This window comes from Pleurodeles waltl, chromosome 7 (assembly GCF_031143425.1).
Source record: "Pleurodeles waltl isolate 20211129_DDA chromosome 7, aPleWal1.hap1.20221129, whole genome shotgun sequence".
Taxonomy (NCBI): domain Eukaryota; kingdom Metazoa; phylum Chordata; class Amphibia; order Caudata; family Salamandridae; genus Pleurodeles; species Pleurodeles waltl.
Window position 1 is genome coordinate 1,001,205,678 of NC_090446.1, and position 26,375 is coordinate 1,001,232,052.

Here is a 26,375-nt window from a genome sequence, read left to right on the forward strand (position 1 = left end):
CCTCCTTACAAGAGTATGAAAAGGAGATACCGTCTCAAAAACAAACTGTAGGATGAGACCTTTGGGGTTTCCCTTGTGCGACCAGAAATGTAGGACTCCTTTGGGAGTCTCAGATGCTGGTATATGAGGAGTCTGTTGTACAAGCAACTGATTGTACAGGTGACATATATGGGAAGGTGTGATGATCAAACATCTCATAACATTAGAAATATACCATGCCACTTATGTTAGTAAGGTTTAATATTTTAAAGTAGCTCACTTCACCATTCTCAACATGCCATCTATTTCTAATGTGAAGCATGGGACCCACGTCTCAGCATAACCTTGGCCACTTAGGATGTAACATGAAACACACAAAAAGTGAAGGGAGAATGCTTGCAAAAGGTCCAGCCACTGGCAATTTTTCAGCGTAGAAATCCAGCCCACATTCTTTTTCCCATCATGCCACCTCAGTCTGGGTCCACCAATATACAAATCAGTTATGACCTTGCTCCAATCTGAAGAGTTCAGGCTGAACTTTTAGTCTAGGTCCTCCCTGAACCAGAACACAATCAACCCAAAGCTGGTTTCTCCCTGATTGGGACTCTTCATTCAGTGTAGCATGGTTCCAGTGGCACACACTAAGTCATTACCAGTAGTCAGACTTATATCAAAAATTCTTCCCATCACTTTTAGCATGCTTGCCGTCAATCCACATCCATCCTTCTCTCATGATGTTCCTCGAAAACTTCAATTTTCAAGTGTTTATTCGGTTATGCTTATTTTAGCCCAGACTTTCATAATCGTTTAGACTTCTATGATTTCAAGGTTCACATGCATTCATGTTCGTTATTATTCCATTGGCACTCAGTGTTAATTGACTAAGGGGGTCATTCCGACCCTGGCGGACCATGACCGCCAGGGCCGGGGACCACGGAAGCAGCTTCCAGGGCCATTCTGACCGCGGCGGTAAAGCCGCGGTCAGAAAAGGGGAACCGGCGGCGCCGCCATGGGGATTCCGACCCCCTTCCCGCCAGCCTGTTTCTGGCGGTTTTCACCGCCAGAACCAGGATGGCAGGAACGGGTGTCGTGGGGCCCCTGGGGGCCCCTGCACTGCATATGCCACTGGCATGGGCAGTGCAGGGGCCCCCTAACAGGGCCCCATACAGACTTTCACTGTCTGCTTTGCAGACAGTGAAAATCGCGACGGGTGCCACTGCACCCGTCGCACCCCTGCAACTCCGCCGGCTCCATTCGGAGCCGGCTTCCTCGTTGCAGGGGCTTTCCCGCCGGCCCAGTGGGAAAGCCAGAATGGCCGCTGCGGTCTTTTGACCGCGGAGCGGCCATTCGGCGGTGACCGCATGGCGGGCGGCGACCGCCGCCCGCCGCGGTCAGAATGACCGCCTAAGTGTCTGCTGTCTCCACATCATCAAGCCCATGCATCTCCCAAGCCACTTCAAATACCTACACATTTTTCACTAAAAAAAGGATATGGTGATGTAATCATTAGGTAACAATATTTAACTTTATGTTTAAAAAAAACCTAGAAATCCACTTAAAAAAACAATGTGACATTATAAATATGGCTTGTAGTAATATAAACACTATTGTTTTATAACAAAACAACACTGAAATTCACCACTCATAGTTTACAAAGCTAATTGTAAGTTGCACCACTGCCAAGTACTTGTTATGACCTCACATATTAAATCACTAATGGCATGTTAAATTAGATAATTCATGGCATCACTGATGGCATCTACAATGTAATTTAACACATCATAAGTGATGTAATGCAGAAAACTTGGATAGTGCTTGAGGGGGCTGAAACCCTACTTAAGCAGCAACCCCAATTCTTGCTGAGGTGAAATTCAAGGAAATTCCAAATTAGCCTGTGCTCAACCCCCGGTAGTTTGGCACAAAAGCAGTCAGACTTACATCAGAGGCAATGTATAAAGTATTTATACAGTACTTCAAACAGTCATAAAGTGAAAACACAAGAAAATAGGGTAAATTTAATTAAATTATTTGAGATCAAAACAAAAAATCCAACCAGTAAAACTGGAGATATGCTATTTTAAAGATTTAAGTAAAAACACTGCTTAGAAGCACAAACTGCCAAATGTGATTATCTGGTCATGTACAGTGGAGCAGCATGCACCCGGAAGAGCATTGGGTGGAGTGGCATAGATTAGAGTGGCGTACAATGGAATAGCATAGAGTACGGTGATGTACAGTGAAGTGGCATAGAGTGAAATAGCATAGAGTGCAGTAGTGTAGACTGCAGTGGTGTACAGTGGAGTGGTGTAGACTGGAGTGGCATACAGTGGAATAGCATAGAGTGAGTGGGGACAGTGCAGTGGCATATTCTGAGATTGCATCATGCAGCAGCAGTTCCGAAGAAGATGCGGGCTGTTATACAAAGTCCTGCATTGTCAATGAGGCTTGCGATACAAAGGCCTGATTCGAAGATGCGTTGTGCAGAGGCAGAGCCAAACAGACTGAGGGCTGTGATGTGAAGTCTGGCATCGGAGATGCGTAATGCTACAGCAGTTCGAAAGCCCACTTCCAGGGGTCCAGGGCTCCAGGGCTCGGAAGCACCACTTGGGGACTAGGAGCACAGCAGACAGCATCCAGTTGCTGGGTCAAGGTGGTTAGAGTCTTTTCTGTCCCTAAGGCTCTGATCAGGATGCACTGGTGGTTCTTCATGCAAGATGCAGGTCTAGTCCTTCTCACTCATGCCAACACGGTAGAAAGGCAGAAGTGCAGGAATCTTCTTGCAGAGAAGCGCAGCAGTCCTTCTGAGTCTTCCACAGGTCCAGAGGTGTATTGAAAAGTTGGGTCTGAGGGTCCATTGTTTATACTTGGTGCCCAATTTGAAGCAGGAGAAGGTTCTGGAGGGTCCCACCCCCATAAGTGCTAGAAATTGCTTGCCTCCATGCCTCAGCCCCAGTTTGTTTGGGGTCACAAACAACTAATGTCAAAACCCTTTATGAGTGTGCTGGGCAGAGTCTTTGTGATGTGCAATTGTGGTAGATGAGAGCTCCTCTCCCTCATCAAGTCAGAGATGGCTCATCCTCCCAACACCCATCCACTTTGTCTCATTGTCTGGGACCAATATACAAAGACTAACTGCCAGATACACCTAGTCATGTGACCAAGGAAACAGGCTGCAGGCACCAAATGATTAAGACAAGAAAACGTCAGCTTTCTAAAGTAGGTTTTAAATTACAATTTTTAGACACCAAACTCAACCTACTTGATCCCAATTGAAAGCTATCACTTAGTAAATGTAATAGGTTAGCCCCATAATATCCTGTGGGAGAGGTAGGTAGTTTGGTAGTAGTGAACAATTAATTTAAACATTTTTACTACCAGAACATCCAAAACTTACCAGAAACGACCAATTTTTAAATACACTGCATCCTGTTCTATGGCTGTTTAGGGTCTTCCCTAGGGGTGACTTATATGTAGTCAAAAGAAAGGTTTAAGCTTGGCAACATTTGTATTTTTCCAGATTGAAATGGCAGGTTACAACAGTACACATAAGCTGCAAAGGCAGGCCTGCAACATGTTTAAAGGGCTAGTTAAATGGGAGGCACAATCAGTGCTGCAGGCCCAGTAGTAACATCTCATTTACAGACCCTGGGTACATGTAGTACCATTTTACTAGGGACTTATAAGTACATTAAATATGCCAAGTGGGTATAAACCAACCTTATCATGTTTAAAGGAGCGAGTGCAAGCACCTTAGCAATGGCTATCAGTAGTGAAGTGTGCAGCGTCCTAAAGTCAGCAAAAACGACGTCAGCAAAAACCGGAGGCTTGAAGGCAAAAAGTTGGGGTAAAACTACACCAAGGATGTAAGGTCCAACACCATGTTAATTTCATAAGAATAAAATGGCTAAAGCGAATTTCACCACACGTGGTAAAAAGTCAGAATTTTACTCGGAAAGTATGATTTTGTGTATAAATGTGTGCAGCAGTTTCATGAAATTTGCATTTAAAGAGGTTTAGTTGACGTTGAAGCGGTTGGTCCCACAGGACTTCTGTGGGAGTCCTGTGGTACCATAAAATTGTTAAATACGCTTGACTGCTTGAACTATATTAGTCTCAATAAATGTGTGGAAGTAGCATGTTTTCTCTGAAGATTCAAACGCACTATACATTTTTTTAAATTGGACATTTTTATGTCTGGTTGTGACATTCACTATCCCTATTTGAAAAAAAGTGTTGCATATTGTGTTTCTAATGGACTTTATCAAGATAAAGCAATGTACCGATTTCTAACTTCCATACTTAGTAGGGACTGCTATTCTTTCGTATGAAACAAAGCACACTTTGGATTAAAATAATCAGGCATCAATAAATATATACTCCCTTATATTACGATAGGTACGTTTTATATAATGCACTCCCTTGAGAAAGAGTAAGCATTTTCTCTATTTTTTAATATAGTGATTAGGTCACAACTACCTCTCCAACATGACATCCATTCCAGTAGCGGCCAGGGCCAGGGAAAGGTAGGGGGTGAAAAGGGTGGGGGGGCAATAAGTAAAGAAAAAAAACGTACCTGCCTCTTATCATTCACCAAATGCCGCACGCCGCTCTTTTGGTGTGTGTGTGCCCACACAGGCAGAGGCTCCCAGACTCCTCTGCGGCCAGTCGAGATGCTGCTCTCATGCAGGTAATGCTCATGAGAACAGCTTCGGAATTAGATGGAGCAGGTTGGATTGGGAGCCTATGCCTGTTGTTGTTCTCCACCCAGCAATGCACCTGGTTGAAGAGAAGTCAATATGCATGTCGGTTTGACTGTTCTAAGACAGCCGACCAAACCGACCTGCACACTGACAGCAGTGCCCACCACTCCTCTTGGTCCTCCACAAATCTCTTTATGGCCCCACCCACAAGAATCAGGTCCTAATGAAACATGAAATGATAATAAGCATGTTATTATCATTTAACTTTTCATTTGCCTCTGTTGACGGGGGCAATGCTCCTCCGTCTTAATGGAAGAGCCACTACTGATCCATTCATGGACTCTCAGATGACAATTGTTACTGATACCATGATTAACTTAAGTTGTAGTTTAGTTTATAAAGAGTCATGGGTGACTTTTATATTTAGAACAGCTTCTATTGTATAGGTATGGATACAAAGACTTCAGCATCATACTACAATATAATAAACATAGGGTACAGCATTACAGTTCAATATGACGCTCTGTTCAGAAATGAAGTTTTAAAAAAATAAAAGGAGAACTAGCCATACACTTTCATCTCCTTCAAATCACGCCCCGTGATCCCTCTTTGCATGAAATCTGACACCAGAGAGTGAGATATAATCACCCCTCATTCAGGGTAAACGTGATCTGACACAAGTTTAGATTAAATACATTGCATATAAATGTGTGTTTATCATTCAAGTCTACTCTTTCTATGCACCTTTGTAATGGCCTACAGTTATAAACCATTAGTCACGATATGGTGACCACTTGAAACATTTATGATAATCAGTACTGACTGTATTTGGTATAATTTGTGTATGAGTCACACACATTTTTTATTTCACTCCCGTGGGTAAAATTACATAGTTGTTACTACATAATCATTATTGAAACTGTCCCATCCAAAACTGTTAAATGCTACTCCAGGTCACTTAACACTGTAAATATGACCTGGACTCTCATCTTTTATATATTTTTTTAAGTATATTGAATACGTTGTTAATGAGCTGTGCTAAAAATATACAGACAGTGCCACCATGTGGTAGACTGTCATAGATAAGTGCCAGGGCTTACAGATAAGTGCTGGTGCTAAACACCAGCAAACACGGGTACAAATTAAGCCCGGAATGAAATAATTATCAGGTCATAGATACAAAGCAATACAAATTGATGAAAGGTAAGAGGTACAGCTTATAAAACATGCACTGTAAGAATCAGAGGCATAGCCGCACAATCTGTCTGTTTGTGAGTTTTAGCTTTTTGAAGAGTGCATTGCATAGTTTTCATGAATTGTTGTTTCGCATTAGGTCATAGAGGAAACAGTGCCCTCGAGAAAGGGCTTTTTTCGGACCGAAATGCATTGGTGATTGGAGACATGAAATAACAAAATCGTTTTGGAATTCAACTAACCCTTATTGAAACATTTCGAAAGATGGTTTCATAAAGAATAAATAAAATATTAGAAACGGGAATGTTCTGATGAATGATTTAAGTTTTAGTGAGTTTAAAAATACTAATGAGTGATAAATATATACGAGGTCAACTGACATATCCAAAGTAGTGCAGTAAAAGGAATGACACATACGCCCACGGGTACGTGCGTATATATGGAATAAAAGGGGCCCATTGACCACTGGGACTCACCCTTTAGTGCACACGAGAATATGTAAATTTGGAGGACATTGTTTTAGAGATTGAGAAATAACCGTAGATTATAAATATTTATGATTGCCCAGGGTGCCAAAGGGGTCAATGGTTACTACCACAATTTAATTTATCCTGGAGCAGGGCAAAGGAAGCTTCCAATCTGGTCAAAGTGAATAATGTTGCAAAAGAGGAAAATGTGCAGTTCAAAACCATCATGTCCCAATGACAGCCACACCGTGTACTTCTACCTGGCTGCATGGAGTGCTACATAACACTCGCTCTGACCTCAGCTTCTGGAAAGAAAGAAACAAAGAAAAGTAAGGAAAAAAATAAGATTCTGTCTGGCACTTGCACCTCACACGAACAGGACTTGACCTCGGTGCATTTATGTTTGTAAAGATCTGGAGTGAAACAAATACATATAACTGAACTGACATATGCTTGTGACCCTGGAACAGTGCTTGGATTTGGAACTTGAAATTATCTGCAACCATGCATAGGCACAGATCATACTTAGTAGATATATTGCTTACTTGAAAGCCTACCCACATGATGGAAATGTTGGGGGGGCATATTTTTCAATATTTGACACAGCGCAACACAGCAAGACAACTGGCTTCACTGCATCAAATAGAGAGGCAGGAATATGTCATATTTACGTATATGAGGCAAGTTCCTAATCCCTCATCACACTCATGCGCTATGTGCTGTCTAGTGCCAATGTAGGTACCCTTGCGCCTTAGAACAAGGGTGCCTGCATTGCAGGCAGGATTGTTTTTGTGCAGTAAGAGACACCTTCCTGCACAACAAAATCCCTAGAGGCAGAAGGCAGCACACTTAGATGAAAAACCAAGAAGAAATAAAGATATTTCTCCTTGTTGTGCCTCTATCGGAAAGGGGTACAATTTTGATGCAGTCCAGGTTTACTTGTCTTAGCAAATCTTGGACTGTGCCAAAATATATATGGGTGGATGCGTTGGAACACTCACTCTCCACCCAAGTAATGCCTTTCCAGCACAGGGTAACTCAAGGCAGTGACTTGCGCTGCCTGGTGTTATTACAATTTACTCCAAATTTGCCAAGCCAGGCAGTGCCACACAAGGTGGCGTTGTGTAGCTTGGTAAATCTGGTACAAGGATTGAGCTGCACTTGTATCACACTGTGTGACGCAAAGGCAGTGAAATCATTTGATGAATCTGGGCCTGTATTCATATTCTCTTGCCATTATAAAGTATTCAGTGCCTGTGACCCTAACAGGTACTTGGGGAACTAGTCTGGGAAAATAAAGAGTAGATCAACAGAGATTGCTTGAATGTGCCTCTGATTGCATTGTGTTTTGAGTTCACTGGTGATCACATCTTCTCACATTACTAAATCCATACACTACATTACAATACACTGGAGAAGAATGTAGCCCGGGTATATAGTTGTAGTGTATTGTTGTGTTTTTCGCCATTCAAATATGGAAGTGGGATTTGTAGGTTAGTGATTCACTTTTGAAGTAAAGATAGTAGCTTTGTGCTGAACACACACTGCCAGTGCTTTTTCAAGGGCTGCTAGTTACATATCCAGATCAGACAGAACAATTTGATGATGCCATGACAACTTGAGTTCTAGCAATTCTGTTTTTTCTTTCCTCTATCTCTGTATCTCCCTGTCTCTCACAGTCTTTCTCCTTCTCTATCTCCCTCAGTCCCTCTCTCTCTTTATTCTCTTGTTCTCCTTTCCCTGTCTTCTTCAGGGTCGGACTCGGACAGGAAATAGTCTCAGGAACCAAAATGAAAATGTCCCCCATCAATAAATTAGATAGCTAAAAAAGTGACTTATGCTTGCAAATTGGTGCAGTATTGAATTTGTAAGGACATGATAAACGTTTTACAAAGTATGAAAGACTGCATGGATTTGAAATTGCTGCTGGAAATATTTGCTTAGAAATCAATTAACAAAATGGCAGCCAGACCATAGAACAGGCCCACAAATAGCCAAAAAAAAACACACACAGATGGTCAGCTCAGACTGTCAGGGACCGCCTGATTACCCTATAGGCAAAGTCACTAGAATTATGCAATTCTTCTGCCGCAGTGTTTGTGCATCCTTCTGCTTCACAATCTGCAGATTTTAACAAAACAATGATTCTAGCTCAAACAGATCAAAAGTTACTAAGACATGGCAACACATGTTCCTGTGCATTAGGAAGCTGACTGGTCATATAAGTTACTATTTGTAGTATTTGGGTGTTAAATTGATTCTAACCAGACAGTGTTAACATGTGGAAACAAGGCCAAATAATGAAGTAATAGCATCATAAAATGTGCCACATTATGCTGCACTATTTGCCTTTTATTTCGACATAGATTAGTCATCCCTGCTGCATAACTTCGTCCTCTTCTGTCATATAATTGCAGTGGCCCTGCCTATAGCCACTCAGACTTTGTCCGCTTGCACAATAGGTTTGAAAGTACAGAACTGAAAATAGCTCAATGGGGCCATCACAGGTATTCCTTGGGTTGCACGGATCTTACATGCCATAGAAGAGCCTGAGTACAAGGTCACCCCCAGACAACAAAGCTATCTGTCCCAGCTAAAATATTTGATTTTATACTTTGGTAGCTCTTCACCTTTCAAACCAGACACTCCTTGAAATAATTTGCCATCCTTCCTATATCACCATCCCTCCCCCATCCTTCACACACATAAAAAGTCTTATCTCCCCGCCTGGGGTCCATTCCCACAGCTGCAAGTGTTTCATTTTCAGTGTATTCACCGTGAGCCCTGTCCTGACTTAATCCACTCAGACAACCTTGAAGGTTTCTACCGCTGCGACCGTGAGCAGAAGGAAAAGTTAAGACAAGGTGCACCACTTTGAAAAATTGCATTCAAATTGTAGCCAAATGTAGCAAATTATCAGTTCCTAACAGCACAAAAAACACTCTCCCCAGACTCTGAAACTCATACACTGAGCTGCTCGGATTTTTTTCTGTATCCAATACTCTTCAGTTTCCAGAACAGTGAATTATTTGTGTGGACACACATTGACCTCACAAAACCATTGCTTTCGAACAGCCATACACGTTCCGCAGTATTTGTGGTCAGAAAAGTCTGGGAAATAAACCTTTTTGGACCCCCTCAATTCAATACTTTAGGAGTGCATGCATGACGATTTATACCTTTTTAAATACTTTTTGGTCAGATTTTAATGGTATTACAAAAAGGATAAGCATAGCAAAGCTGAATACTCATACGAACGCGATACTGGAAATGACAGGAGCGTCGACTTCATCTTAAATAAAATACTAAAGACACGAGTGTGCATTAGGGCAAAGCGAAGATAGGAGTGGTGGGGATCGGTGAGTAAGAAGAGTGATTCTGCAGAAGGACGTAAATACAGTAGGGAGTGAGGAAAAAGAAACGTGAGATGCAGTAACATTGATTCTGTACCAGTTATAAACAATGAGGACCTCATTTACAAGGCCCAAGGCGAAGGGCAGCACAGCAAATGCCATGCTGAGGCTCCCTGCGCCACCTGGAAAGAACAGAAATGCAGTGTATCTGCAAGATACAGCACATTTCTGTCTTCTTCCCCTGCACTGGTGCACAAATTGCTGTCATGCGCCAATGCAGGCACCCTTGCACCATGATGCATGGCTTTGGGTTCCATGGGAGTTGCGTGGAACACTTAAGCAACACCCATGGAACACTTCTTTCATGCAGTATTGTGCATGCAAAGGGGTTCATATTTTGAAGGCCATGAACAAAGCCACGCAAGGTGCCTTTGCATGGCCTTGAAAATATGGGCTGGCACACTGCGCCACCTGAGCATAAAAAAACTGACGCTTCAGTGGAGCAGTATGCCGTTAGGGCCTCGTAAATGAGGCCCTGAGAGCACACAATATCCCCAGAACCTGTGATGGCTGTATGAGGACTACCAAATACTAATAGGTTAGCAAGGTAATCATAAAAAAATGAGATGGTTGTGTCTCGCTTTTTGTGGCTTCATGTCAGACCTTGTCAATTAATGGGGGCAACAGCAAGAACAGTGTTTATTAATCAGTGGGCCAGGTTTTAAGAAATGTGTTCAATATTTGATCAAAAAGAATAATTTGATATCATATTACGTAAATAAGTATCTCATGGTAATCTGAGTGTATCAATTTGAATAGCTGATCACATTGGAATCTAACATTTTGAGTTCTCCAGTGTGTAAATATAGGTATTATTTCAACCACCAGCAAGTTAGAGAAGCATGTATGCCAATATTGTGCGAACCTCTCAATGCCCAATGTATAATGTAAGATGACCACCCTCGCTGATGTCTTTAAACTATGTCTATTACAGTAAGACTTTTTCCACCAGACGTTGGCCTGGAGAGATCAAGAGATGGGAATGATCTTTGAACCTACATTGTGTTACACATTGGCTGTTCAAAACCCTAGCACAACCTATCTGGATAGAGTTTTATGTAGTTATTATGGTCCTGAACCTACTGTGTAGAATTTTGTATTAGATATGCTTCGAGTTTGGGATCGAGCCCTCGCAGCTCACAAGTCACTTAAAGAGGTGACAAGCCATCTTCTGTAAATTCATAAGAAAATTGTGATTGCCTGAATAGAAATGCATCCTTTTCTCTAGCTGTGGAGAACAGTTTGTCAAGCAAAGTGGTGCATAAAACACTCATATGTTAGCCCCGTCTCTCGATATAGAACAATATTGGTGAAGCAGAAAGAGCACAAGGAGTCATATAGAGATAGTTTCATAGACTATGCACCTGTTGTTGGTAATTCCAAAGTCACTAAGCCAACATTCACCCAGTACATTAGCAAACAGTTTGATAAATCCATTGCTAAGCATGTCATTCAGGCCCTGATTTACGGGGATTTGGCACAGCACAGCAAGTCGACTTGCTGTGCTGCCCTGCATCAAAGCGAAAGAGCATGAATGCCCTGTATCAATGGCATACATTGCTTCGAAGCCACAGAAAGTCTATTGGAGGAATAATCCTTGATTGAGTCTAATAATTTACTTATCGTGTTATAGAATAATGTACAGTTTTCTATGTTTTGCCTGCATATATTATATGTAGTCAGACGTGTGTATATATATATATATATATATATATATATATATATATATATATATATATATATGATAATGTGTCACAATTTTCTGAGCTTGTGTATGGTGGATATTTATCTAAACAAGAAACAACACATGCACAGGGACTTGAGCTTATGTTAAATAAAACTTTATTGTCTCATGTGGTGATACATAGACACGCATGGTGTCTGATTAATGTTCCCACCGTGGACTGATTTCATTTGATAATTTGTTCCAACTATTTCCCCTCTTTTATTTCTGTATCTATGGCATACAGCATGTTTCTGTCCTTTTCCCTTGCGCTGGTAACATTTCAGCAGCATAGCACCAATGCAGGCATCCTTGCCTCATGGTGCCCTTCCTGCATAAAAACATTCTTGAGAGTCTTTTTCCTCTTTCTATGTGTGCTGCAGGATGCCGCACACATAGAAAGCAAAACAAATCAGGAGAAATAAAGGTTTTACTCCTCGTTGTGCCTCCCCTGGGGAGGCATAAGGTTTTGGTGCATCCCCAGGTTTACATGGCCTGTACATCTGTGGATGCATCAAAATTCATGGCTGTTGCGTGAGAACACCCACTACAATGCCTCCCTGGAATGGAATTCCTCCCTAAAGGAAAGTAAGGCAATGCAGAGATATGCACTGCCTTGCCTTACTCCTTGTCTATGAGACCACTCAAAACCAAGCAAAGTGGCTTTCTGTGGCCTTATAAATATGGTTGAAAGGCTTGCGCCACTGTTGCAACTTTAACTGTTACGCAGCAACGGTGCAAGCCTTTCATAAATATGGGCCTCAGTGTCATTAGATCTGTGGAGGAAATTTCAGACCACTGGAAGCTAGCTTGATTCAAATGAGTGAATCTGCAAACATTCAGCCTCCTATGAGCAGTGGAACAAGCATGTAATTTGGATAATCAAGATGTCAGTTTTCAGAGGTATGTTCTTCAACCAGTGCAATATTTTCATGCCAGACAGGTAGTGAGTACAGCTCTATTATGGTCACAGATAAGGGCATGGACCTGATAATGAAGGGGGTAGATATTAGTAAATTGTGCACTGTTAAACTGGGAAACAGTAAGACCTGTTGATGTGCCAGCCACTAAAGTTCCATATTAGGGGTAGGAAGGCCACCTGATGTTGGGCCTGTCTTACTATTCAGAATTCTTGGTATCTTCTAAGAACATGGGCATTCAAAGGCTTATCAAAAATATCTCTTCTACCAGTGATGCATCACCTTGATACGAACGGCAAAGATGGTTGTAGAAATCAATTAAGACATTTTTGATGAGGGGGTTAACCACCGCAACCAGTGGCTTTATTTGTATTTTGGAGCCCACTAAAGGTCTTCTCTGCATGTCTTTCCACTCTGCTGTCTGCACTCTGCAGTGAATAACTGCTAAGTGAGTCAAGTTCAAAGAAGGAGAAATGAGGAAACCACCTACAGAGCATTGGCAAAGCGAATTGGCCTCACCTATACCATAGTGCTTTGACCATGTTGTACAACAGTGTGGCTGCTTTCCAGCATGGCTAAAAGTCAGTAATGTTGATTGGGGTTGAATGGGGTAGGATGGGGTGGATTGGAGGAGGTAGACTGGGGTAGAGTGGAGTGGGGTAGATTGGTGTAGTGTGGAGTGGTGGTAGAAGTGTGGTAGAATGGAATGGGGTGGACTGGGGTAGAATGGAGTGTGGAGGTTGGGTAGATAGCATGGTAAATTTGAGTGGGATAGATTGAGGTGGAGTGAGGTACATTGGAGTGGAATGGGTAGATTGAATTGGGATATGTTAGGGTAGATTGGTGTGGAGTGGAGTAGATTGGGGAAGAGTGAAGAGCAGTGGAGTGGTATAGGTTAGAGTGAGATAGATAGGAGTGGGTAAATTGGAGTGCAGTGTAGTGAATCCTAGTTTCTTTTAATGGGATAACAGGAGTTAACTTAGCCATTGGCTTGCGGACTCGTGCCCCTATCACCTAGTGACTTTTAACCTACTTTGCTTGCTCTGTCTTAGCCCATTTTATTATTTAATTCTTCTAAGATGGCTGCCTTGTTTATAGTTAGGCCACTTGTTATGGTTTGCATTATCAGTGCCACGCTTTAAGGCGTGAAAATCAAGTGACAAAGACAAACAAACTGTAGGCGTTCACATTTAGGGACTTTCCATCTTTGTGCTTTCGATGGAATTGTATATATTAATTGCCATCCCAAGCATGCCTTTATGTATTGTTTGGGAACACACCTACATTAGGAATCCAAGTAGATCTGTATAAATACATCACACTTTAGACAGATAATCAAAGGGATTCCGACCAGAGGGCATCGCCACCATTGCTGATATCGATGCTGCACGTCGTCTTGACGCTGACTCAGTCTTCGTGTTCCTGCGGAGTCTGAGATAGAGATCTCATTCCAAGGTAACAAGGGTTGGGGGCTCCTCTCATGGACATGGTATCGGCAGATTAGGTTTAACATACCCAGCTCTCCTTTAGGTAGGAGGTTAAGGATAGCATGATAGGGTGTTAGGACATATTATACATTTTCATGCCTTTTCATGTTATTGCAATATGGTGGGGGTCTTTGTAATAATGACTCTTGTCTTTACAATTCTTTGTCTTGCACTGTTCATTATCCTAATCATTGCAGCCCATGCAACTTATCGCAGATTGCAGTTGTGTTAAATAAAAACTATTGAAACTTCCCTGCATCTTCGTTATTGCCTGTGTTATATCTGTGAGAAAGGGGTAATCTCCTTTTAACCACAACACTCCCTGAGATGTCATACTCTCAAGTCCATGCGTAAAGGCTGCCACAAATCACCTTTTACTATTTGGGTTTTTGGTGAGGTGCTGGTAGTGAGCCGGAAGGGTTGTGACGACAGCTGCGACTTGTTGTAGGATAGGCATAGTCGCCTACAAATATAAGTACTGTCATCCTTAAACCAGCAGTCTTGCCTAGAACAAGAGTCCAAACTACGACAGAAGTGTGGTGGATTGGAGTGGAGTAGGTTGGAGTGGAGTTGGATAGAGTGATGTGGGGTAGATTGGGATGGGGTGGGGTAGACTGGAGTAGCATAGATTGGAGGCTGTAGATTGGGTTAGGGTTGGGTAGATTAGAGTGGAGTGAAGTAGAGTGGAGTAGATTTGGGTAGATTGGAGAGGGGCAGACTGGATGGAGTATATTGGAGCAGGATAGTTTAGGCTGGAGTGGTGTAAGGTAGACTAGAGTGGGTGGAGTCGGTGGATTTGGCTAAAGTGGGTTAGACTGAAGTGGAGTAGATTTGAGTGGCATGTGGTAGTATGAAGTAAGGAAGATTGGGTAGCGTAGAATGGAATGTGGTAGATTAGGTGAATTGGAGTGGGTAGATTGGGGTAGAGTGGGGTATATTGAAGTGGAATGAGGTAGAATTGAGTTGGATAGATTGAAGTGGAGTTACGATTGGAGTGGAGTGAGATAGACTGGGGAAGAGTGTAGTGTAGTGAGGTAGAATAGGGTGGTGTGGGGCAGATTGGGTATATTAGAGTAGGGTAGATTGGAATGGAGTGGAGTGGGGTAGACTGCAGTGGGATAGATTAAAGAGGGATGATTTGAGTGTGGTAGTTTGGAGTGAGGTAGATTAGAGTGGATTAGAATGGGGTACAGTGGGGTGGGGTAGATTGCAGTGGGCTGGGGTGGAGTGGGGTGAAGTGGGGTAGAATCGGGTAGATGCAGATTGGAGTGAAGTACATTGGAGTGGGGTAGACTGGGGTGGGGTAGTTTAGAGTAGGGTAGATTGGGATGGACTGGGTTAGATTGTAGTGGATTGGAATAGATTTCAGTGGAGTGTGGTAGATTGGAATGCAGTATATTGGAGTGAAGTGGAATGGGTTAGATTTGGGTAGAGTGGAGTGTGGTAAAGTGAAGTGGGATAGAGTAGGGGATGAATGGAGTGATCTAGGGTAGATTGGAGTGGGGTAGAGTGAGGTAGATTTGAGTAGATTGGAGTGGGGTAGATTGGGTTGGAGTATAATGGGGTGGAGTAGGGTAGACTGTAGTGGAGTAGATTGGGATAGATTGGAGTAGGGTAGATTGGGTTAGAGTTGGGTAGGGTAGATTGGAGTGAGGTGGATTGGGGTGGAGTGGCTTAGATTGGACTGGAGTGGGGGTAGATTTGAGTAACATGTGGTAGTATGGAGTGAGGTAGATTGGAGAATAGAATGGAGTGTGGTGGATTGGGGCAGAGTGGAGGGGTAGATTGGGTTGATTGGAGAGGGTAGATGGAGTGGGGTAGATTGGGTACAGTGGGGTAGATTGGAGTGAAGTAGGGCGGAGTGGAGCTGGATATAGATGGGGGAAGAGTGTAGTGGAGAGGAGTGAAGTGGGGTAGATTATGGTGGGGTACAGTAGGGTAGATTAGGTGGATTAGAGTAGGGAAAATTGGAATGGAGTGGGGTAAATTGGAGTGGTGTATATTGGAGTGGAATGTAATGTGGTAGATTAAGGGGATACTGTGGGGTTGATTGGGTGGACTAGAGGAGGGTAAATTGGAATGGAGTGGGTTAGATTAGAGTGGGGCAGATTGAAGAGGGATGACTGGAGTGGGTTGTTTGGAGTGTGGTAGATTGGAGTTGAATAAATTGGAGTAGAGTAGATTGGGTTAGAGTTTGGTAGGGTAGATTGGAGTGAGGTGGATTGGGGTGGAGTGTCTTAGATTGTAGTGGAGTGGGGCAGATTTGAGAGGAGTGTGGTAGATTAGAGTAGGGTAGATTGGAGTGAAATGGAATGGGGTAGATTTCAGTAGAGTGAGGACAGGTAGATTGGAGTGGGGTAAATTGTGGTAGATTAGAGTTGGGTAGATTATGGGGACGGGGAAGATTGTATCAGAGTGAGATAAAATAGAGGGGAGAGGAGTTGGATAGATTGAAGTGGGGTTTGGAGTGGAGTGGGGTAGATTGGAGTGGAGTGTGTTAGTTTTTAGTGGGGTAGATTGGAGTGGATTCAGGTAGATTGGTGTAGATTGGAGTGTGGTAGATTGTAGTTGAGTGGAGTGGGGTAGACTGGGGTAGATAGGAGCAGACTGCGGTAGATTTGAGTGTAGTGTAGTAGATTAGGGTAGAGTGGAATAGAATAGAGTGGGATGAGGTTGAATGGGTTAGATTGAGTGGAATGGCGCAGTGTGGAGTATGTATGATGTGGTAGCGCACTGCCATTATAGAAACACATTTCAGTTCAAACGACAATCACATTTTCAGCAAAATACAGTTTTACTGCACATAAACAAAGTGTGTAAATGTCATCACCTAGTGTATTGATGTGTTTTGAGCATATTCCATATATTCTGAAACATTAGCACTGTTTATTATTTTTGTTGTGTGCTAGAAAAAAAGAACATCCTTTCTCCTCTTACATGGGTACTCAGCAGGATTGTCACATAAATGATCTCACTTTGAAGTCTGAGATAGAAAAATAAACACCAAGCTGCCTAAAGAGAGAGCCTGACATTTGACCTCCGTCTTTGAATGCACAGCACATGTGACAAGATAAGGACAAGATGTAATTGACTGTTTATGGAAAGCAAGTTTGTGGACAAATACAGTACATAGGGTTTAGGCAACAGGAGGAAAAACTGAACCTGATTAGTCTAAAGCAAATAAAGCTTGCAAATAGAAAGCCAGAAAGTGTGAGTTACAAACCACAATGCCAATGTTACTTAATGAGCGGAATGCATTCCTAGGTCAACTTTCTGAAAGTCCCCAAGATGATTTTAGCAAACCAGACAGCTGTGCTGTCTGGTGGGCAGCCATCTAGAAAGGGCAGACATCAGCAGATAGAGCTATGGGCAAGAGAAAGGTAATAAAAAACAATGTGAGGAAAGGAAATTGAACAGAAGGGCAAAGGAAGAAACAGTCAAAGGTGAAAGGTAGAAATATAGAAGAAATATAGAAGAAAGGAAAGGTAAAAGGATGTATAAGGAGGTAGGGTGAAAAGCACAAAAGGTGCAAGGCTGCAGATTTGGAAGGATGACAACATGAATGAATTGAAGTGTGAAAGAATCAGTTGAAAGGAAGGAAGAAAGGATGGAAGGATATATTGATAGAAGGCTGAAAGGTTTAACAGAGAGGTGAACGAATGAATGCATGGGACAGTGAAAGGATGGATTATTGACACGTGAACGCAATGATCAATGGATGTATAATTGCATGAATGCATAGATGGAAAGATGAGAGGGTGGATGGGAAAAAGGATGTAATGAAGAAAGGGAAGATGAAAGGGTGAAGGATATCAGTAGTCTAGGAATTCTGGGCTTACTTGCTTTGCTTATTTGGTGTTATCAGAAGTTTGCTCAATGTGGGGAGCATTTTAATTTTCTGGCTACTTCCTTGATTGTAGCTGTTGTAAACAGCTGGAGTTGTGGATTGCTTTTCTCTCTTCCTCAGTGGCACAGCAACAAGACAATTAAATTTCTCCCCATTCTCTTATGATCACAGATTTAGACCAGAAAGAGTGTATGTTTGCCTGAGAAGTGAAATTAGAATTGAGAATGAACATCTTTTCTGAAACGTGCAGCAAATCAGGGTGTCTGTCATTTCTCCAATTTAAATCTTAACTGAGCACTCTACTAGAGTGTGTTCACTTTTACATTTTAGGTTCATCAAGGTGGAAGTACTCAATAACTGGTCCTGAAGGGTCTTGATATGAACTAAATATAGAGCCTTCGCTGCAATCTAAAAATGTGTGGATGAGTTTTGAGGGAGTATTTTTCAGTAGTCAATCGAAACTTAGATATGTTAATTTATTGATGGGCTCATGTGGCTGACATCCAGACGAAGGCCCTCACTATGTGTAACAGAATTTCACCACTGAACCCTCTGTTTAATGCTCCAGGGCAAGGAGCTGTAGGCAAGAGCAAAGCTTGGACGTGGCCGAACCCTGAAGCAGCATTAGGGGAGAAGATAATGCTTCTCCCCCAATAGTTTCCATGTGATATGGAAAGGTAAACATTTTTATAGGCTTTCCTGTGGCCTGTTTCGTGCATATTATGTGAAAAATAGAGGGTCTGGATTCAGCTGTGACATTACAATTGATTGGATCATATGTCCCTGAAATCACCCTACTCCACAATCCTTCCTTCATCAACGCAACCAATCAGAAGTAAAGGAGTTCACCTTTGAGTAAGGCACTGTACTGGGGTTATTCACAAGTTGGAGATGAACGACCATAAGCTTAAAGAAAAAAACAACCAGAAAATGTGGGGGTTTCTTTGAGTGTTCATTCGGTATTTCAAAATGTGGTTGTTGTCCTGATTCTTAATGTTTTCCTCCTCTTAGGTTCAGGAATTTTGGTACTGGTTGAAGTATCTTTGAATCTTTTCTTCTCATAGGTGGCGCTGGATTCATTGTCCGACTGCCGGTACCTCAGGGAAAGGACAACAGCTGGAAAGTGGACGTTTCAGTTATTTGCTTCAATATAGGGATGGGTTAGTGAGGAGGGCAATGGGTTTAAAGGGTCCAGTGCAGGATTTCGTTTTATCCACTGGTTTGTGCCTTGTCAACCCGACCACACATGTTGCTTAAATCTACGGGTTTAGGTGCTGACCTGTAATTATAGGCTACAAAAATGTGTATAGCAATGAAGTCATGTAAGGAACACCCAGCTGATGACAACTGCCCCATTACCTCACTCCCTCCTCCCTCGTGGCAACCAGCCACTCCGACTGCGTATGCTGTCCTGTACTGTGGTAAGCCAGGTCCCTCCTGGAACCCGGCTGGCAAGTGCGTCCTCCTCATTTCTTTTCCAAAAGATGGTTATTCTTCTGTATTCATCTTCCCTCTGGGTATTCCATATGTCTGGGATAAGGGGCTTCGGTTTGAGTCCTGTCATTCCGCATTCTTTCCACATGTCACTGCTCCTCTCCCCTCCTTCTTCCTTCATCACCTCGACGCTCACCACCCCCGTTGGCCAATCCGTGTGCTCTACGTCCTCTGGTGTAACAGCAGGACTGCTGGGTGTTCAGGCGTGTACCCTTGGGGCATTCTTCATCATCCTGTAGCCCACAATCACCAGAGGTTGTGTGCTGGCATTCTAACATGCCTGTTTAAATGGCTCTGCCCTGGAATGGACATTCGGGCCATGACAACAGTGATGTCATGGACAAAACATCAGCTGTGACCTCATCGGCCCCTGAAAATATGGTAGGTCTGGAAAGAAAAAGGTTGGAGTGATAAAAGCTACCTTAGTGTTTGATGATTGCGCCAACCAAGTGTGAGGGGTGTTGTCTTTTAACTGGGTGAAGGTACAGCCAAGGAGATAGTGTTGTAAGGTCTCTATTGCCCACTTAATGGCCAAATATTCCTTTTCAATTATGGGGTAATGTCTTTCTTGAGGCAGTAACTTTCGACTGATATACACCACGGAGTGTAATTGGCCATCTATATCATGTTGGGAAAGAACGGCTCCTAACCCCTGAGCTGAAGCGTCCGTTTGTAAAGTGTTTTTTTTTTTAAATCAGGACACCATAGGACTGGGTGTGAGCACATGAAAGACTTCAGTGTGTCAAAGCTGACCTTTTGTGCCTTTGACAATGTTTTAAAGATGTGTGAGTTGTTTTTTGTGATTAAGTCCATCGGAGGGGCAAACCAAGCTGAAAGGTGGGGTATAAATCTCTGATAATAACCCACCAGTCCCAACATAGCTTCGGTTTTGTCTATTTGTGGTTTTATTGTACCATTGTCATTGACATAACCTAGATATTTTATTGAGGTTTTGGCTAGGTTGCATTTCTCTGGGTTAGCTGTTAACCCAGCATTGCATCGAATGTGGAGCATAGTATCTAGATGGTTTAAAAGCTGCTCCCAGGTTGGACTATAGACAATGATGTCATGTAAATAGGCAGCAGCAAAATCTTGAAGAGATCGTAATAAGGTATCCATTAACCGTTGGAAGGTAGCAGTGGCACCATGTAGATGAAATGGTAGTACCTTAAAATGGTCTAATCCTGATGGAGTAGAAAAGGCAGTTTTTTCCCTGTCAGCTGGAGAAAGGGGAATTTACCAGTATCCTCTAGTTAAATCTAGGGTTGATAAGTAACAAGCTTGCCCTACTCTTTTAATCAGTCATCAACATGAGGCATGGGATATCTGTCAAAGTGGGATATTGCATTAAGCTGATGAAAGTCTATGCAGAATCGAATGCTACTGTTCGGTTTTGGTACCAATACAATCAGTGAACACAGGGACTGGTTGACGGTTCAATAATCTCATTGTCCAGCATTGTCTTTACCTCCTGTTCAACTATTTGTCGACAAGCCTCTGGTATTCAATAAGGGTTTAGTTGTGCTATTTTTATTTCTTCAGTGAGAATTTTGTGTCTTACTATCTTTGTTTTCCCAGGGAGCACCAAAAAGACATCCTCATTACATTGGACTAGGGCTTTTATTTGATCCTGTTGCATCAGGGATAGGTGCGTTCTGATCTTGGGGGCTGACTGTATTTCCACCTGGGTTATGGTTGGTAGATCTATGTCTATTGGTTTGGATGATGAGACCAGAAATGGAGGTTGAGGAGGGATCATGTGGTCCTCCCCTTCCACCCATGTTTTTAACAAATCAATATGATATATTTGACCTGTTTGAGTTATAAACATCAACACTGTAAGTCACCTGTGTGATTTATTCCCACACCATTTATGGACCTTGCCATTTTGCTAAGAGTTTGTTCTTGGAGGTTGGTAATAGTATTAAGACCTGGCTTCCTACTGTTAATGTGTAAATCTTACTACCTTTATTATATTGTTCTTCTTTTTTCTTTTGTGCTCTTTTCAAGTTCTCTCTAACCTCTTCCCACAGCTTATATATGAGTTCTTTGAGAGTGCAGGTATATTCTATTATGTCTTCCCCCGCCTCCTCCTCTTCTCACTGTTCGGCCGCCATATCGAGGAAAGAGCGGGGATAGCATCCAAATACTAGTTTGAACGGACTGTGCTCAGTTGATGCTTGAGAGTGGGATCTAATCACATACAATACGAAAGGCAACTTTTTGTCCCAGTCCCTTCCTGATTCAGATATATTTTTCTTTAACAAGGTTTTAATCTTTCTGTTGTAGCATTCTACTAAACCATTTGTTTGGGGGTGGTAAACAGAAGTGCAGATTTGGTTTATCCCCCGGAGTTGACATTTCTGTGCCATGTGTTTAGACAGAAAGGGTGTTCCTTGGTTGGTCAGAAGTTCCCTAGTAAACCCAACCCTGGAATGAAACTTGATCATGGCCTGGGCTACCATCTTCATTGTCATACTAGTTAGCGGGATTGCCTCAGGATAACGTATTGTATAATCCACAAATACCAGAATATACTGGTACCCAGGAGATGAGGGCAGAAGGTGTCCATTCCCACTCTTGTAAATGCTATATGTATTATGGGTAGAGGTTGTAGGGGTATTTGTAATATCTGATGGTTATTTGTGAGTTGGCAACGGGAACATACCGCACAAAAGCATCTCAGGTCAGAGAATACCCTGGGCCAATAGAACCGTTGTTACAGATATTTTATGGTTTTATCCCTCTCATATTGACCTACGTCAGTCTGGTCGTGGGCTAGATGTAATACCTGGGTTCAGAATGCTACGGGTAGAAATAGTTTTTTTGTAGTGTTCTCCTCTTTCTTAATTATTCTGTATAATAAGTCTTTGTTCACTAGGAAATAGGGACCTACCTGTCCTGTCTCCTCTTGCCTGGCTGAAGCCCATGCGTGCTATAATGATGGGTCCTCTCTCTGATTCATGCAAAAATTCCCTGGAGATGATTCTTAATGTTTTCCTCCTCTTGGGTTCAGGAATGTTGCTACTGGTTGGAGTTTCATTTAATCTTTTCTCCTCTTTCTCTTCATAGGTGGCACTGGATTAATTGGCCGACTCCCAATACCTCAGGGAAAAGACAACAGCTGGTAAGGGGATGTTTCAGTTATTTGCTTCAATATAGGGACAGGTTAGTGAGGAGGGCAATGGGTTTAAAGGGGCCCAGTGTGGAATTTTGTTTTATCCACCGGCTTTTCATTGTCAACCTGACCACACATGTTGCCTAAATCGACGGGTTTAGGTGCTTACCTGCAATTATAGACTATCAAAACGTGTATACCAGTGAAGTCATTCAAGGAACACCCAGCTGACGACAACTGCCCCATTACGTCCCTCTCTCCTCCCTCACCAACCCGCAACAGCCACTCCAACTGTGTATGCAGTCCTGTACCTTGGTAAGCCACGTCCCTCCTGGGACGCTACTGACAAGTGCATTCTCCTTGTTTCTTTTCCAACAGACGGGTATTCTTCTGTATTAGTCTTCCCACTGGGTATCCACACGTCCCAGATCAGGTGCTTAATTTTGGGTCCTGGGGTTTCACATTCTTTCCCTGCATCTCCACTCCCAGCTCTCCTCTCCCTTCCTTCATCCTGCTTTTCCGTCATCACCTCCACGCTCACCGCCCCCGTTGGCAATCCATGTGCTCTATGCCCCTTGGTGTAAGAACAGGGCTAGTGGGTGTTTGGGGTGTGGTACCCCTGAGGCATTCTTCTTCGTCTTGAAGCCCACAATCACCGGAGGTTCTGTGCTAGCATTCTAACATGCCTACTTAGGGCACATATACTCTTTGGCTCCAAAGTGCTTCAGGAAGAAACATCCACATTGTTCATGGCCAAGCCTTCGATATTACTTTGATAGTTGCCTTAACTAAAACCTTACTAAAAACAATGCTGTCCATTACATTGCTGTGTTTCAACAAGAGTCATTTTGGGTAGAAGTAAGGAACACTTCACACATGGCAATTAAAACACACCAATGATGTGATTATTACAGAAACAGCTCATGAAACTACATATAAAAATGTTATTTACAGGGCTTAAAAATAGGACTCACTCCTTGCAAATGAAATTATAGGAGGTACAATTTTCTTGGAAGTGTTGGGGGTGAATTGTAAATCGCTAGGGAAACTTCCTTGCCTTGTCAATGTCTTTAATCTGTGATGTGTCACTACCCCAATGTACGTAAACAATGTTATTTCCGTTCACTTTCTCTTCTTCTAAAATTCAATTTAAATTTGATTATTCATACAACGCAGATCCAAAGAGGACTGGTTTATCTCAAGGGAACTTGTGGTATGGATCCAAGAAAAAGATGGTGAATTACTAATATGACGAGTTCAACTTGGCATAATGGAGATTATCAAGAGATAATACCACCTCACAACCATCTTATTCCTTCATTCTTTGAGGATCGGCATCATGTTGCAGCATATGATGCCATCTATGGGCAAATGATGGAACTATTTGGGCCATATAATACCACTGTGGAGGATTTCCTGTAAATAGGATGAGACAATGATAGCACAGAAGAAGACGTAAAAGATTTCACTGCATGACATTGTTGGGTCCATTTACTGATTAATGCAGGTCATTTGCAAAAGAAAGGCATGATGTATGCGGCTGTTACATATGTCCCAGGAGCGTACATGAAATGGTGAGCATGTAGGAGAATTTTATGCGTATATTGAATGGCCAGACTAGGCAACACAGGACTTAGGGCCATATGTACGAACACTTTTTCCCATAGAGGCAGAATGGGTAAAAACCTTTGCTACATCTGGCCCTTAGTGCTCAGGGCATGGCTTAGTGTCCTTACAGCTTAGAGCACAAAATCTTTTCCTGACGTTGCCAGGAGAGGTGGTCTGTGATGTGCATGGAGTGTTGCATGGAAAGAGATGGCAGGACTAAAGTGTTCAGAATCAGAGACAGATGTCAAACTAGGACACCCTATGTGAATGAAATAGGTCCTTTTCTAGATAGTGGCCTACCCAAGGATTAATGTGTAAGATTCTCAATCCAAGATGATGTTGAATCTTCCATTAGCAACAGATGGACGCAACAGATTTGTATTTTCAGTTTTTTTTAATAATCAAACATTATTTATTGTCTTTTGCCTACATCTGTCGGACTTATATCACAGCATACAAAATACTTTGTGACAGTGCAAAAGTCTCCTCTCTCTACATAAATCTCAGAGCAACCAAAAAAGTGGGCACCATTTGTCCCAGATCTTTAGGTGCTGGTGGGGGAAGCCCCTGGCTTTGTAATGCTTTCCTTCACTTTGGCGCTGAGGTCTACTGCTCTAAGCCATTTACCAAATGAGGTGCAGCATCAGAGATCCAAAATCTTACAATGTCTCATTTGGCCAAAACAACTCCAATCCCTACCAAAGTTTGACCCCCCCCCCTCATCATGATGATACAGAAGGGAAAAAGAAGAAAAGTAACTGTACAGATTTATAACATCATAATATATACCACAGTGGTGTTATTGAATGACAAATATGATCAGCAGCTTTTCTAACCATTGTAAGAGGATAGTAGTAGGGGATGAGAGAGAAGCAGAAGAAGGAAAATAAAGGGAAAAGAAAATGAGGGCTATAGAAACATAGAGAGGGGAACGGAAACTGTGATTGAAGAATCCTGTGTTGTGCGGGGTTGCGTGTCACTTTTGATGGATAGTATCCTGGGACGAACGTGGCATATGGGTCTGTATTGTCCTGACAAGCTGGTTCCCCTTGTGCCAACAAACAAAATACCTGATAATGTATCTCCAAATCTATCGGCGGTGTATGGGCAGGGTCTGCTGACTGGCGATTCAGCATTCCAAATGCTGAGGGTCAGGTTAAAATTTTAGAGAGGGTATGGGGAGCGAAAGACCACAACTGTCATCAGGACATATCATCGGGTCCTGCTCCCTGGTGTATAGGATAGATAGCCTGCTGAAGAAGTGGGGAGCAGTAGGCGGGCAGCACTTCTGATGGAAGGAAGATAATGACGGTAGGTTGATAAGGTAGGGAGATGCATTTGGAGGAGGCAGCCTAGAAATGGGTATTATGCTGCAGGTTAAAACAGTGGTTAGTGTAGTAGAGCGGAGGCTCTAAAGTGCAGTCGGTGGATATGGAGGGGTACAAGGACTGCAGAGCAGAGAAGTCCAATGTACTAGAGGAGGATTGTTTTGGGAAGAAAAGAAAAGGAGAGGGGTGAGAGAAGAGAGAGGGTCTGTTTTCACAGAGAGGATGAGAGGTGTGTATAGGAGACATCGGGGAAGGGGGAGTTCACAAGGATGAGTGGATGTTAGTAGGTAGGTGACAAATAACAGGTGAGGGGGAGGAGGGAGAGGGAGAGGAAGGGAAAGGCACGGAGGAAGAGTACAGGAACAATGATCCGGGGATGTGGGGTATCAATCACTGTGTTTGTGCTGTCTGAGTGGAGGGTGTTCTGAGCTGTAAGGGAGGGGGGTAAAAGGGGAGGGAGAAGGGGCACCTGGAGGGGAAAAATGGAAGGGAGAGGAGATGGGGGGGGGGGGTTTGGGGAGTGGGAGAGGGTGGACAGGCTTTGAAAGGGATGGGGGTCTGGTGTCTCTACAATGATAACGCTGGGGGAAATGGGCGAAGAGCGGGGTTGGCCGGTGGTGTGCAGGCTATGGTGGTGTCTCTGTGAGGAAGGAGGCCCATACCTGATTAAATAGGGTAGCCTGATCCTGTAAGCTGTAGATGACGCATTCATATGCGGCTATCCGAATCGTTGCTGTAATCCATTCTTCCGGGGTTGGAGGAACGGTCGATCATCAGTAGTGGAGAATTAATATCTTTTCTGATGCTAGTGCCGTGTGTAATAACCTTTGTTGCGGTCGTGACAGGGCTGGGAGAAGTTCCATATCATGCATTAGTATGAGAGAGGGGGAAGAGGTGGTTGGAGCGGTACGGAGTCAGCTAGGGTGAGTCCCACTGCTTCTCACAAGAGCTGGACCAATGGACAATCACATATGATGTGGAGCAAGTCGCATCGAGTCTCCGGGCAGTGCCAACAATTCGCATGTTGAAAATGTCCAGCTCTGTGTAGTGGTTTGCCAGGGTCCAGTACCAGTCATGGATTATCTTAAAGAGACAGA